The following is a 15,010-nucleotide window of genomic DNA, read 5'->3' as shown; positions in this document are numbered from 1 at the left end:
TCGAGCCTGGGGAAATGTAATAATCTTATATATATAGACCTGTCGATGAATAATTTGATGGGAAATATACCAAGAGAATTTGGGCAGTTATCAAATCTGGAAGTCCTGAAGTTATCCTCAAATCGCCTCGTTGGTTCTCTACCTCCTTTAGGTGATTGCAAACAACTTCATTTCCTTGATTTGGGTTTTAACCTTTTGAATGGTTCAATACCAGCTGAGCTCTCAAACATTACCAGAATGGAGCATATTATTATCAAGGAGAACCAACTATATGGAAGCATTCCAATGGTCTTCTTCAAGTTACACTAACTGTGAGAATTCAATCTTGGAGGAAACCAGATGGGAGATCCTATCCCTCCTACACTCAAGAACCTTACAAGTCTATTGATTGCGTTGAATTTGAGCATAAACAGATTGACTCGGCAATTTCCACCAGAGTTAGGAAGTCTTCATTAACTTAGAAGCCTCGATTTATCTTACAATAACGTAAGTGGACCTCTTCCGTCTGCCATGGATGGTCTTGTTTCATTAAAAATACTGAACATATCCCACCCCTGCCAAAGTCATGGTTGAACTTTCTGAGCTTTTCCCCTTCCTCATTCTTCGAAAATCCAGTTCTACGTTTGCCAGAAACAGAACTTATTGAAGATATTAGAGCAGGTAAACCCATTGTGTGGTCTCAGAAACGAGTTGTTGGCCTGGACAAGATCAATCATCATCTTTATATAAGATTTATTTTATTAGAAATAATATTTTTTTAATGTTTAGTGATTTAGTTTTTAAGATAATCTAATTCCAAATATGTTATTTATACAATGTATTTTTGCACGTCTAGAAACAATTGCTAATTTAAAAATTAAATTGATTGAAACGATTATTTTAATTATGTCTAGAGAAGGCTTTCACCGACTTTCGTCGTCTGTCGAGAGCCTATGAACCAGAACCACCGGATTATCTTTATGCATTTACTAATTTGTCTTTATGCATTTATGACAGGCAACAAATAACGAGCATGCTATAGGGCCTATAATGCACCCTACAGTGCCCATTCAACCATATATGAGCATGGTATGCACTAGAGGCCTCATCTGAGATGTGACAAGCGGAGGGACCACGCATCAATGCAAATCGACGCCTACTTAATCTCTAAATGACGATGTCTTATTGCGCATTTCTAAAATCAATACTATCCTGCCATCCAAGCGCCCACGGTACATTCATTTGAATTTGGAAACCTGCCAAAACACGAGCTTGAACCCTGGCATTCATATTCTAACCTGGTTTGAAATTTGAAAATGAATCCGTGCCATTCATCTTGTAAGCCGATTTTAATTTGAAATTGTCCCCATAATGAAGGCCCAAGCCCTCCGCAACAGCTCCATCTCGTCGTACATGTCCATCAAGAAAATGATGGAGATCAACCCGGAGAACGCCATAATGGAGGAACTGAGAAAGAGATCTGAGGCTGACAAGCATGACAAATCGGTGAAGGATCTAGTGATGCTCTTGTATGAAGCCGCTTTGGTTACCTCGGGGTCCAGCGTGGAGGATCCAAACACATTCATTTCCAAAATTCACACGACACTCAAACTTGGCCTCAGAATCAGGGACGAATCCAGCAAACACCATGGGCTACTACTCATCAGCTCCATGAGATATATATCTAACCTGAACCAGATTATGTCAACATCAACATTTGAGAGGTCAATTCTTGAGCTGCAAACTTTTATTAACTTTGTAGACTGAAAAATATTTGTAATTTAAAATACTCTCTGAAATGCATGATAAAACTGTATCAAAATGAATGGGGGTTACTTGGGAAATATCAACTTATGCTGGGAGCATTAGCTCACATTATTAACTAGCATCGAATATTTTTTTGAGTTTCAGCTGTAATCAAGATGTAAACGAATTAATAAATTTGAGTTGTGTAAATTGGTGTTTTTACTCTCACGTAATGCGTTTAAAATGCAAAGGCTTCCTATTAGGTTTGAGTTACAGCCACTGTGTGACCAATGGTGTTGGAATCACCAAATATCCTAAGGCTTTGGGTGAAATAGCAAGAGGCTCAACAAGCCCAGGGGTTCCTCTAGTTTGGAACAAAGAGAAACCAATGGTGAATCACCCCGGGGTCCATGAATGTTATGATTTTGGGAAAAAAATATCACGAATCAATGTTGCAAGTGCCTGCAACACGAGGAAATGAGATTAAAATAATTTTATTTTGGTTCAAAGGAAAATGTAGCTTTAAGAAGCCATGCATAAGGGGTGAAGCATCCCACCCCATTCAAACTAATATTGATATGTGTGGTGATCCAGAGAAAATAGCTTTGATATCCCTGACGAGTACGTTTCCACAATTGTATTTCCCTACAACGAGCGTTCTCGAATTCAACCACCTCTTCCAAGGGTACTATGGAAATTTGGTAGCAACTGCTTACGCTAGGTCGAAATCTATGGATCTCACTCATCAAACTTTGTCCTTCGCCATGGAATTGATCAGTGAAGGGAAACAAAGGGTATCGGAGGAATTCCTGCAATATTTAATTGATCTGGTGGAGCTAAATGGGTGTCCACAATATAAATCCATTGGTGTTTATTGCATATCAAACGTTTCCATGATTTTGATGGATTTCAAAGAAGTATATTTTGGATGGGAAAGGTAGTATATGCTTTTCCTCTTTATCTCGAATCACTAAACGTTTCATTTTTATCAAGGCCTTCAATGAATGCCGTTGAAGGATTCCTTGTTATTGTTTCTTTTTTGTCGACTGCTATGCAAATATTTGAACAAGAAATAAATAATGCAATCAATGGTTTCCTACAGCCTCAGTGACATTTGAACGTGGGATGGAGACTGAATCAAAGGATTCTTAACGTTCATGATCAAATTAGTTATGTTGGGGTTGAATGCATTCATTCCTTGTGTTAAATTTAAGTTTGAATGAAGAAATAGTATGGACTTCTCTCTTTAACCCAATTGTTTTAAGCGCTTGGTTGGAGTGTTTCTTTATTTCTCTTCCAGTGTAATAACCATAGACATTAAGATCTTTGAAATGTAACTACTCTGGTGTGCCAAATATATTAAGGCTCCTCAATGTTTACACATTTTTAATGGAAGATGACAGTTAGATGTTCATTTTTTCTTAATAGGTTTATTTTATTTCAGTAAATTTTTAAATATTTCAAATTTATAATATTTTATTGTTTGAATATATATTCTTAAAAAAATAATATTTTTTTTATTTTAAAATAAGGTTTCGAGAATAAGCTTTTCTAAGAGTTTGGTTAATTTTTTTTTACACTTTTAATATAATGTTATAAGAGTTTGGTTAATCTTTTTTTTACACTTTTAATATAATGCTATAATGAAATATATATAAATCTTTATAAACTAGGTAATTGATATTATAATTTATTTATATTTATTAATTAAATTTTTAATAAAAAAATTGTAAGCTGGGTGGTATCTTTCCATTAATTTTCGAAAATAAAGTAGGTTAGATCCATATGTCTGAGAGTTAGGTGGCCTTAACCTACCCAGAGGGGAACCAGGTCTATTGGCCACCTAACCACAAAATATGCCATCCATAAGCAAAAACTAATAAGTCTATCCAACCATGCTATATAAACTTGAGAGTCTTTATACTTCCTATTTTCTAGATAACTATGAACATAACTGTTAAGAAGTCTAAAACTTTGGGTCTGGAACAATCAAAATGCAAAAACAAAGATGCATTGTGCTACTCATCATTAGCTGTGTTACACAGTATTTTTTCACATTCCCAACATTGTACCCAAAGTGTCATCCTCTGTGCCACTGCCGTCACAAATTTCGTAAAGCGATAAAATATGTGTAAACTCATTCACCATGTATTATATGCTCAATATATCCCTGAAGAGATGGAGAACGAATGTATTGAAGCAATTCTGGAAAAACTTATGAAAAACCCTAATTTGCAAGACCAATGCTGCTTAGTAGGTAAATCAATGCTAGTAACCTTTTGTTTAACTAGGAACTGGCACCAACACCACAAATTTTGATAGGAAAACCTGCTTTGATCCTCTTTAGACATTTTCTCCAAAAATGGGGTAGAAGTTTCTCTTACTATAAGCCTTGAGAATGACGTGCTAGTAGTTGTTGGATGAAGATATGTAAAGTACTCCCATTTAGATCCTTTGATCCTACCTTTATGGATATTAAGTTTGGGATAAGGATCTTCTTCCCCCTTTGGTGGATCTCTAACCTCCTCTACATCACTATTAATCAATTCTTCACCTTCCTCAATGTGTTGGCCATTGCTTGTTACCATTCTTCTACTCCATTGTGCTTAGATGCTGCCATTTTGATGACAAAGGAAAGGAGAGCTTGTTAAGTCTAGCTTGGACTTGGAACTCCTGAAGGAGGCCTTCAAGATCAATGCATCGGTTGTATGCCTCCCTCTTTGATTTAATCATTAATGCAAATCATTTTTTACTTCCCTTTAGCTTTTCTATGATAGTTTTCTTAGTACAATACTCCTTGATCTATTGTATATCTTACATTGGGATGCATATGCTATGATCTCTCTAGTTGTTGTCATTTGATCTCTCTTACACGTATTCAGGCACAAGAAATAGCATGGAGCGAACCTAGATCATAAAAGGTCAAGTGCATAGGAAAGAGGTAGGCCATCTCCCTTTCTCATTTTTCATTCTGATCTAGGTTAGGGAAGTTTTATTGTTTTGTCACGGTTGTTACTAGACCCACACATTGGGCTAGAGGGATCACTCCTATCCATGGAAGGGATTTCTTGGTAAACAAATTGGCGACTACACTAGGGCAGCTTACACCCTTTTCATCCCCCTTTCATTTTTTTCCTTCTTTTAACATTTGGCCAACCATTGAACGACCCTTTGTTCTGATTGATTTTTAGTATGTGCTTTAAATTGTTGTTTTATAGTATTTGGTCTAGAGTTTCTTCCTGAGTTTTTCTTGTTTTTCCTAAAATTTCCTTGCTCAGTACATGTTTTATCAGTGACAATCGTGCTAACAACGCATGTTTTTCCCTGTATAGTCGCACTAAAAACCCTATCTTCCACTGTTTACCTACGCTAAAGGCTAGCACGGGTTTTGCTATGAAAAGTAGTGCTACCAACACAAGTTTTTCTATGAAAAGTAGCGTTGATAACACTGTTAACACGGGTTTTGCTATATAAAGTAGCACTGGTCCTTGAATATAAGAATTTTTAGGGTTTATGTTGAAAACTCTAGTGTGTCCTAGTCTTTGAAGTCATATCCTTGCTCTGTGTGCAACAAATATTGTCTGTTTGCTTTCAACTTCTTTGTGGTGTGCAAAAGTCACTCCCGTCATTTAAGTGGTAAAAGTGAAATTTTGAATGAGTTTTTTTATGTTTTGAGTAAATTAAAATCAATTTTTGTTGCTTGTATGATTGGGAAAATACTAATCTGTGGTTGATTGAGCATTAGTAGTTCTTTTTGAATCATAAAAGAAATTGATCTTGTATTTATTTTGTTTTCATTTCAAAAATTTACTTTTCATAAAAGTGCATTAGATTAGTTGCATTGAAAAGTTATTTTTTTAGATTGATCATTGAAAATAGATCACATTTTTTGTTGATTGAAAGATAAAGAGTGCATTAGGTGCATTAAGTCATTCAAAACAAAAAGAAAAGTGAAATTTCATATAAGTGCATCTTAGTAAAAGTGAAAATCATTTTACTTTAGAAAAGTTGCATTTCGGAAGTGAAAAGTAAAAAACTAGTTAAGGGCACTTTGTATGCTGCATTACTTCTTATTGCATCATTTTTTCAAATATCTCCCCTTACTAGTTTAACTTTCATCAAATTGGAAAATAATATTTTTCTCATATAGCTGCATCTTAGGTGTTCAGGTGACATCACTTTGAGCCATAAAATTGAAACATAATTCAATATAAACCTAAAATTTACCTCAATTAACCTAAGGAGCATTTGTCATTAACAAAAAATATTTAGAGGTCTAGGCTAGAGACGTGTTCTGATGCCTATAAAGCTGGAAATTGTCATTATTTTCTAGTGTTTTATCCCAGGGGTGATATCCCATTCCATGTACAGAAGTATATAGGATTGTTCTCGAATACTTTTAGGTATATAAAAGGCACTCCAGGTATGGAAAGTATATGGGGATGCTCTCATCGACTGGTTACACATTAGACAATGGTAAAATGGAGTTATGCTCCCCGTACTGTCACGTATATATTGGGATACCCCAGTAGGTTGCTATCCTTTAGCCACAGGTAACTGAGTTAGCTACCTTATAGACGTGATACACCAAACATAGCATTCAGGGAGAATGGCTGCCGTACGATAAGTCCTTGGTTCCACCAAGGTGTATATAGCGGTTCATGGATACTTAGTAAACCATTTTTCCTAGTTACCCATTTTTTATTTATTTGTTGATAATTTCTAAAATTAATTGACCGTGAAATAATATCCTTCCTATGGAAATACTCCTTAGTATATCTTAGATTAAGACTAATGGCAACATTGCCTGAGTCTACGAACCAAAGAAAGCCCTCTGATAGGAATCCTAGTCCTTTTCCTTCTTTTGGAAATGTTGGTGTTCCCTATATGGCAATGTTGTCCCTTCTTGGGTTTACCATTGGTTTACCAGTTTGGTTATTTTCGACCACTATGGTTCTAAATGTCCAAACTGCTCCTCAACCACGCTCTCCTCCACCTGAGCAGTATCAGCCTTCGATCAATCTTAAAGTTGACCCTTTACCTTCTTCGCCTATTTGGTCTTGTTCCTCTTCTTCCTCTTCATCTTGTGAAAGCGTGCAAGCTAGTAACCAGGTGGATAAGAAGAAGAAGAAAAATAAGCAAAAGGCCAACCAAGCAGTCATTGCTACTGATTCACCTCATGTTGAAAAATCTTCCAATCAGCCTTGCAAAGTGAAATTCCCTTTCATGCTATGTAAGGGTGAAAACCTTCTTAGAGATTTCCCTGTTATTCCCAAGGTCTTAGAAGTGTGGTCCATAGGTTCCCATCAGCCTTCATCATCAGCCTCTAGAGATCATGCTGATGACAAACCTTTACCTAGTGACAGAAAAACCCATGGTAAAAAGGGAAAAGTTAAATTTCCCTGTAGGTTATGTGAGGGGAATCATCCTATTCACCTCTGTCCTTGTATGGGTGAAGCCTCGAAAGTGTTGGATAACCTTACCGCTTCTCAGCCTTGTCTTTCGACTGGTTATCGGAAGATTTCCTCAACCCTCCACTAGTTGACTAAGTGATTGATCATAGTTCATCTCTAGTCAATCCCCCTCTCTTTGAAGTTGAACCCCATGAGTCCATTCCCAACCAGCCATTGGTTGATAAAATGGTTGACCTGATTCCGCTTCCAGTTGATCAGATCTATCCTATATAGAGTGAAGTTCATATCACTCAAATTCTTCTGGTGTCTTCAGATTCTAAATAATTTAGGAGGAGATCCTCATGTTCCCACAGTGCAAGGGGCAAATCCTCCTATTCCCATGACACAGGGAGGCGATCCTCATGTTCCAGTAACTCAGGAGGGTTGTCCTCCCATTCCGATGGCACCCCCTCCAAGTAGTCTAGTCACTTTCCTTGATTGGAGTCAACTGACAGGATATCGTCTTCCTTATCATGTGAATTTTCAAGTCATAGTTCAATCTTATCATATACCTGTACCTAGAACAATCACATATGAAGGTGCATCTATTAGTATTTTATCTTCAACTACTTGGCAAGATTTAGGTTCTCCATAGCTTGTGCTCGTTACCCAGAATTTTTTAGCCTTTAACAGAGGAAATAGTCAACCGTTAGGGATCCTTCCTAAGTTGCCCATTACTTTGGGAGGAAAAATTGTTTATCTCGACCTTATGGTTTTCCAAGGCCCTTTGGATTTTAATTTACTCCTTGGTCGTGACTATGTTTATCTCATGGGAGCTCTTGTCTCTTCTCTCTTTCGTCTCATATGTTTCCCGCATCAAGGAAGAATTGTGGCCATTGATCATCTTTCGTTCGTTGGTCCTAATTCAACTCCTAATCAACCATCTTCCCTTAATGGTCCTTACACACAAGTCATATCTTCCTCGCCTCAGGTTAGTTATGTGGCCATCTATTCCATTCCTGCGTCAACTGATGATCTAGTTAGTGATATAGTGCACCATGTACTGGGGACATTGGAACCCGATCTTTCCATTAGATCCCTTGACAGGTATCCGTTCCAAAGTTTTATTCTCCCATCTGATGAGAACCTCTTGGATGCCATGGTCTCTTATAGTCCATTATCAAGGTCACGAGGATAATTCCCTAATTATGTCAACCTCGTTAAAAAATGAAATAGGTATCATGAGGATAGTTCTTTTACTATGTTAACCTCGTTAAAAAATGAAATAGGTGTCATGAGGATAGCTCTTTTACTATGTCAACCTTTTGAAAAAATGAAATAGGTGCCATGAGGATTGTTCTTTTACTATGTCAACCTTGTTAAAAATGAAATAGGTCCCCATGAGGATAGCTCTTTTACTATGTCAACCTCGTTAAAAAATGAAATGAGTCCCCATGAGGATAGTTCTTTTACTATCTCAACCTCGTTAAAAAATGAAATAGGTCCCTATGAGGATAGTTATTTTACTATTTCAACCTCGTTAAAAAATGAAATATGTTCCCATGAGGATAGTTCTTTTACTATGTCAACCTCGTTAAAAAATGAAATAGGTTCCCATGAGGATAGTTATTTTACTATGTCAACCTCATTAAGAAATTAAATAGTTCCCTATGAACATGGTTCTTTTACTTGTGTCAAGCTCATTAATGAAACAAGGTATCATGAGCATGGTTCTTTTCCTGTGTCAATCTCACTAAAAATATGAAACAAGGTTTCATAAGCATGGTTATTTTCTTGTGTCAAGCTCATTAAAAAATGAAACAAATCCCCTTCCAATTTGATTATTTGATTAGATCTCATAAAATCCCAGTCAATTCTTTCACTTGATCTTGTAAATGAACCTTCATTCCATCCACCTATTAGTAACCAGTAATCTCCTTCGGTGAATGAAATGAAACTTGGGGGACATGTACCTCGAATTGTCATTATGCTAGGAGCATGCAAACTCATCTCAAGAATAGTTTATCTTTGTTTCAATCTTGCGTAAAAATGAAACCAAATCCAAGCATGGGTTGTCTCCGTTTCAAGCTTGTGTAAAAATGAAACCAAATCCAAGCATAGTTTTTTTCTCATGTTTCAAGCTTGTGTAAAAATGAAACCATTTCCCTTTTTATCTATCATGATTACTATTTTATCAGCTTGTTTGTGCTAGATGATCCTTGGTTTTTTCATTCCATTGTCACTATCTCTTTGGCCGATCATACTCTTTCACTTGGTTGTTTTACCCTTGCTTGGGGAAAATCTGCGATGAGTGGTATTATTAGCTATCCTCTTTACCTTACATGTTTTGAGAAGTTCCATCATGGCTGGAACTAGTTTCTATCCTTTTATACCACTCATTCCTCTAGGTGGATTCCTCTTTCAGCTCCTTTCACACTCGAAAAATATAAAACTATTGTTGAGCACTTGTCTTTTCGAACTTGTAAAAGTACATGAAAAGATGTCTACTCAGTATAAGTTTAACCCATTTCTGAACTGAGATGGACTAGCTACGAAAGAGGAATACCTTATTCGAACATGGCTAAGAGGTTCTCTCGTATACTGTTTTCTACCTTTTTAGATTCGAGAGACTATCTATGAAAAGGGACCTTTGGAGTTTTGTTTTTCACCTCTTTTTAAGACTCTCTAAACATGAAAAAGATGTCAAGTTACCGCTTCGTTGGACTCGTAAAACTTAAATGACACAAGACTTGTCACCATGAAAAGATCAAGTTACTCCTTCCTAGGTTTCATTAAACTTACTAGGATGGATTCATCAGAAGGATGAACTTATACGACAAGCATATGGTATCCTCTTCAAGCTTGGTATTAAAAAAAAAGAGGTACTCGCTAGAAATATCATGGGAAAAATGGAAGTAAATGTGTCTTGTATTCTGTATGAAAGGAAACATGTCACTCTTGAACATGACACTCATTTGCATTTTGTGTCGGGTTTGGGATATCCTCACTTAGTCACTTACCTTCCTGGGTTTGGGAAATCCATTTTCCTCTCATTTTATCATTGCCTATCATCATCATGACCATTGATCCCATTTTGAGTCAAATGATGTGAAATTCTGGAGTCATAACACTGATATGTTAAAGAGAAGTTTCGTCTACAAATTCAAACCTCTTATACCCCATTTAACCTTCTCTTATACCATCCTGAATCACTCTCATAAAAATTACAAAGTCCTTTCTTTCATGTCAATGATGTGGGAAACATTATAGCCCTCCTTAGACAGATCACTTCCTACCTACTTTAGCTCATTATCTAGGAAAATGATCTAGAAACTCCCTTTCAGTACTTTAGAGCTTGCATGCCTCAATTGAAGGGTTTTTGCATTCGACGATAGGTTCACATCACTTGCCTTCGATCGAATTATTTTGTGAGTGTTTGATTTTAGCTTCCTTGTTCACACTCATGGATTGTGTTGTTGTACGTTGAGAACCATTGTCATTATTGGTGGTTTCTCTCGTACCTGTTAATGATTTACATAATTGACTAGTAATCAAGTGGTTTCTACCATGTTCGACTCCGACACATTGATTCATATGGTAAGGTTCGCACATTGGTTGGATCAGGAAGATAAAGACCCTGGTTCTCATTTGTTAAAATCCAGGTTGCGAGGAGTTATTGAGTATTCATGATTGTATAAATAATCCTTTTCATACAAATGGTTGTGTCCATGCCATGGATCTATAGACATGATCCTTTTCAGACAAATGGTTGCATCCATATCGTGGATTCATGCATAATATTTTTATGCCTATTCAAATGTATTATCAAACATATGTATATATCAAAGATGTCATATATTGTATCATGTTTGATTTGCAAGTCTCCTGATGGTGGTCTTCCAAGTTCCTTGCCTTAACTGATAAAGAACTTCAACCATCACTTCCTTCTTTGCTTTCATGCTTTAGGGGGGCATCTGTTACACAATATTTTGTCACATTCCCAACTTTTTACCTGAAGTTTCATCCTTTGTGCCATTTCTGTCACAAATTTTATAAAGCAACAAAAAATGTGCAAACTCATTCACCATGAATTATATTCTTAATACATCCCTGAAGAGATGGAGAATTAATGCCTTGAAGCAATTCTGGAAAAACTTGTGAAAAACCCTAATTTGCAAGACCATCACTAATTTTAGTAGGCAAATCCATGATGGTAACCTTTTGTCTAACTAGTTACTAGCGCTGGCAGTGTGACTTTTGATAGGAAAATCCACTCTAATCCTCTTCAGGAAGTTTCTCCAAAAATGGAGAAGAAGCGTCTCTTACTAAAAGCCTCGAGAAAAGCAAGCTGGTAGTTGTTGGATGAAGATAAAGTCAAGTACTCCCATTTAGAGCATTTGATCCTGTTAGAGTCGGTCTGGTCATCCCTCCATCAGAGATCAAAACTCTTTTTGCATTTCATGTTTAGGTGTCCCATCGCTTTCGATCAGTTGCATTCCGTTAGGAGCATGACATAAATCTGACAGAAGGGCTTTTGTCATTCATCCCCCTCATGCTTTTCACTGCTGGCTCAAGCCTCTCCATCAAAATAGAATTTTGAAAGTCATTTGCAGTCCTGTTGCAGTTTTTAGGTCATAACAGTCATTTTAATCATTAGGTCTAGGGTTAGTCAATTTGGTCTTCGACAAAGCCTAATAAAGCCAGCAGGCCAGAGGGAGGTCCTTCATAAGTTTTTACCTCAGGAGATTCTTATCGTCATATGGATGGATTATGACTTCTCTTCAAAACTCTATTTTGAAGATAATTCAACATTTCGTTTTTTGTAATAATTTTTCAAAATTTTCAGTTCTTGAATTCTCCAGGCGCAGGCCTGGTCTCCTTTGCCAAATTCCATGTCAGCTATCCCTGCAAATTTTTTTTTACCAAGACATTCATTATTTCAACCAAAAATCAAGGAGGAAACAAAAAGGTCAGAGTTCTATTAATTGTGAAAAAGTGTCAATTGCAAAACATTACAAAGTGGGTTTTTGGAGAGACAAAAATCAAATTGATGTCTATATAAAGTTTTTCCAATGAAGATGAAGGTCATTTTGCATGCCAAGGTTGGAGAAAAACGTTTCAAGGCGAATTTGTGAGAGCAGTGTGTGTTTTGGAGAGAACTGGCCTGCAGCTAACCGGCGCGGCGCATATAACAGGCGGCCTGGCGCACTAGGGATTTCTGCCCAGTGTAAATTCTAACGGGTGCGACACACATAGAGAATGCGGAACACTGGGTTTTGAGCACGGCGCATATAGCCACAAGCTCGAAAATTGCTGGAAACTTCACCGAATTGCTAATGCTTTGCCTAGATTTGCTAGGTAGGCTTGCTATCTTGCTTTTGCATCAAGTTTTATGGTAAAGGACGGTGGTTTATGGGTGATAGTGGTTGCAACAAAAAGTCTCAAAACTTCCTTCTATAGATCCTCAAGCCAATTGCAGCCAGCTGTACAATTCACTGTTTTGCCACCAAGATTTTGTCTCCCTCCCATTTGTTCCCTTATCTTCACTAATCCTTAATTCCCTATCACCTAAATCCATTACTCCCTTCTCCTACATACTTTATCCCAAATTCCCCAACCCCACACATCAAAACCTATACAACTAATCCCAAACCCTAAACCCTATTCCCATGCATCAAATCCCTCAAACCCTATCCCATATTTCCCTATTAAATTTCTCCCAATCAATCCCATTCCTCAATATTGTTTCCCCTTCCTAACAATCCCTAACAGTCCCTGTTGCATTTGTTTTTTCCCTTGGTGGGAGAATTTGAATACAACATCCAAAAGAGCAGTTCAGGCACAGTTTATACACAACAGTCATTTTTTCTTTGAGGTAGTTTGTCCAACAGTCATGGCATCTCAGCATTCGTCAAACTATGAGGTAGAAACCCAAAGTGATTCTCCCTTGGAAGAATAGGCACCCTGGAGACCACATAAAAGTGGTAGACATGTTAGGGAAGAGCCAATCGCCCTCACAGAATTGCAAGCCTTCTCTCTTGCTATGCAGTGTTTCTAGCATCAGTCATGCTATGAGTTTTGTCAAAAGGTGGTTAGTGTCCAATTTCATCATGAGTTGGCTCGTCTTTTTGTGTTTCACTTGCACGGAGATCAATCTATCTTGGCTGGTGTCACCTTCACACTTACACCAGAATCTGTCTCATTAGCAACCAGTATACCAAACATTGGGGAACCATGGCACAAGAAACAAAAGATTGATCGGCAACATTATGAGCCATACATTAAAACCAGTTGCTTGAGGCAGCTCAAGAGAGTGTTCCCATTCCAGTATCTGAAAGATGAATATTCTCCACTAATGAGATTGATCATGAAATATTTCAGCTATGAGGGATGGTTCTCTTGTCTTTATGCTTATCATATCAGGTTTCTCATGCATTTCACCAGGGTACGGATGATGAACATTCTGTATTTCATTTGTCGGAACGTTGAGAGGATGACCACCTTTATACAGCATAAAACCCCTCAGCAGCAATAAGAGATCGAGGCCTTATCCCTTGACTTGGAGAGGGCTAAGTTGACCATGAAATACTTGGAGCAGAGGAACAAGCAGATTTAGGATCATCAAGTGATCATGTAGCTACAAAACATTTGTGAGCATCGCCAAGCTGCACAAAGGCGAAGAGTTGAGCTCACATCATTGGAGCAAGAAATTAATGAGGATCGAGAGGCCAATCTTGAGAGAGTGAACGTGCACTTAGAGAGGTTGTTGGACAAGGCCGACAAAGACCATGCCTGATGAGACACATGGCGTTTCATTACATGGCGCGCAACAAAGTGTGCAGGGCCCGAATCAGGAATTTGAAGGCGAAATTCAAGAAGGCAATCAAGAAGCAAAAGTGGCAAAGGGAGCTCGATCATCCTCAGATATTGGTCAAGGCCTCTTTAGCCCAACATAACACTTGATAAGGAAGCTCTAGCCCAAATTTCAAGAAATTTGGGGCATTTTTGGTCTTTTTGGAAATTTTTGTGCAAAAAACAGGGTTTTTCTCCCTGTGCACCGCGCCACGTGGCGCGCGCTTACAATAGGAGGCTCCAAATGCAAAATTTTTTATAGTTTTGGATTTATCATGGAAAATCATGACTACTGGTGCTTGGACAAGAAATTTGGGCAAGTTTTGAGTCCTTAGGAGGTCAAAAACACCCTAAAAATGACATTTCTGCCCCTAATTTCACACACAGTAAGCAGTCTTGGGAGATTGAGGTTTTGGAGGTGCAAATGGGCACCAAGTTCAGAAATTCTACTTGGGTTGGAAAGTAGACAGGCAGGGCTTTCCAACAAGCACACTTGGGCTTAATTGGGACTTCAGAAAGTGCCTCAAACTCAGCAGCAAAGTAGCATGATGCGTACCGAAATTGGCGCGGCGCACAGAGGTTTTTGGCCCAATATTTCACCTTCCAGCTCAGAAATTCGGCCAATTTGACTAGTTTTGCTTTGTGATGTAACTTTTGACTTATCGTGATGTAATTGAGTGAACATGATGTAATTTTGACACTTATTTACTTGTTCTAGAGGGTTCATTCACCAAAGAATGAAAATTTAATGAATGAATCAGTTTCCTACCTTATAGAGGCAAGTTGTTTGGATTGCCTAGATTTTAGTGCTTAGTTTAGAATTGGTTGAAATAGCTCCTAGAAGGATGAGCTCGACCCGTAGAGGCAAGGGAAGAGGTTGGCTTGTCTATATTATGTAATTTCTAAGTCATTTTCAGGGTTGGTCTCTTGGGAAAAGCTTGGCACTCTATTGTACATTGTATCTCTCCATTTTTGGCTAAGAAAAGACCAGGGTTTTGCAGCACTGTTTGGGATCAATGTGGCTTTATGTTTTGATGATG

The sequence above is a fragment of the Pinus tabuliformis genome, chromosome 5_2, assembly GCF_031772625.1.
Source record: "Pinus tabuliformis cultivar Carrire ecotype Pingquan chromosome 5_2, CPIR1, whole genome shotgun sequence".
Taxonomy (NCBI): Eukaryota; Viridiplantae; Streptophyta; class Pinopsida; order Pinales; family Pinaceae; genus Pinus; species Pinus tabuliformis.
This window is presented reverse-complemented; position numbering follows the sequence as displayed.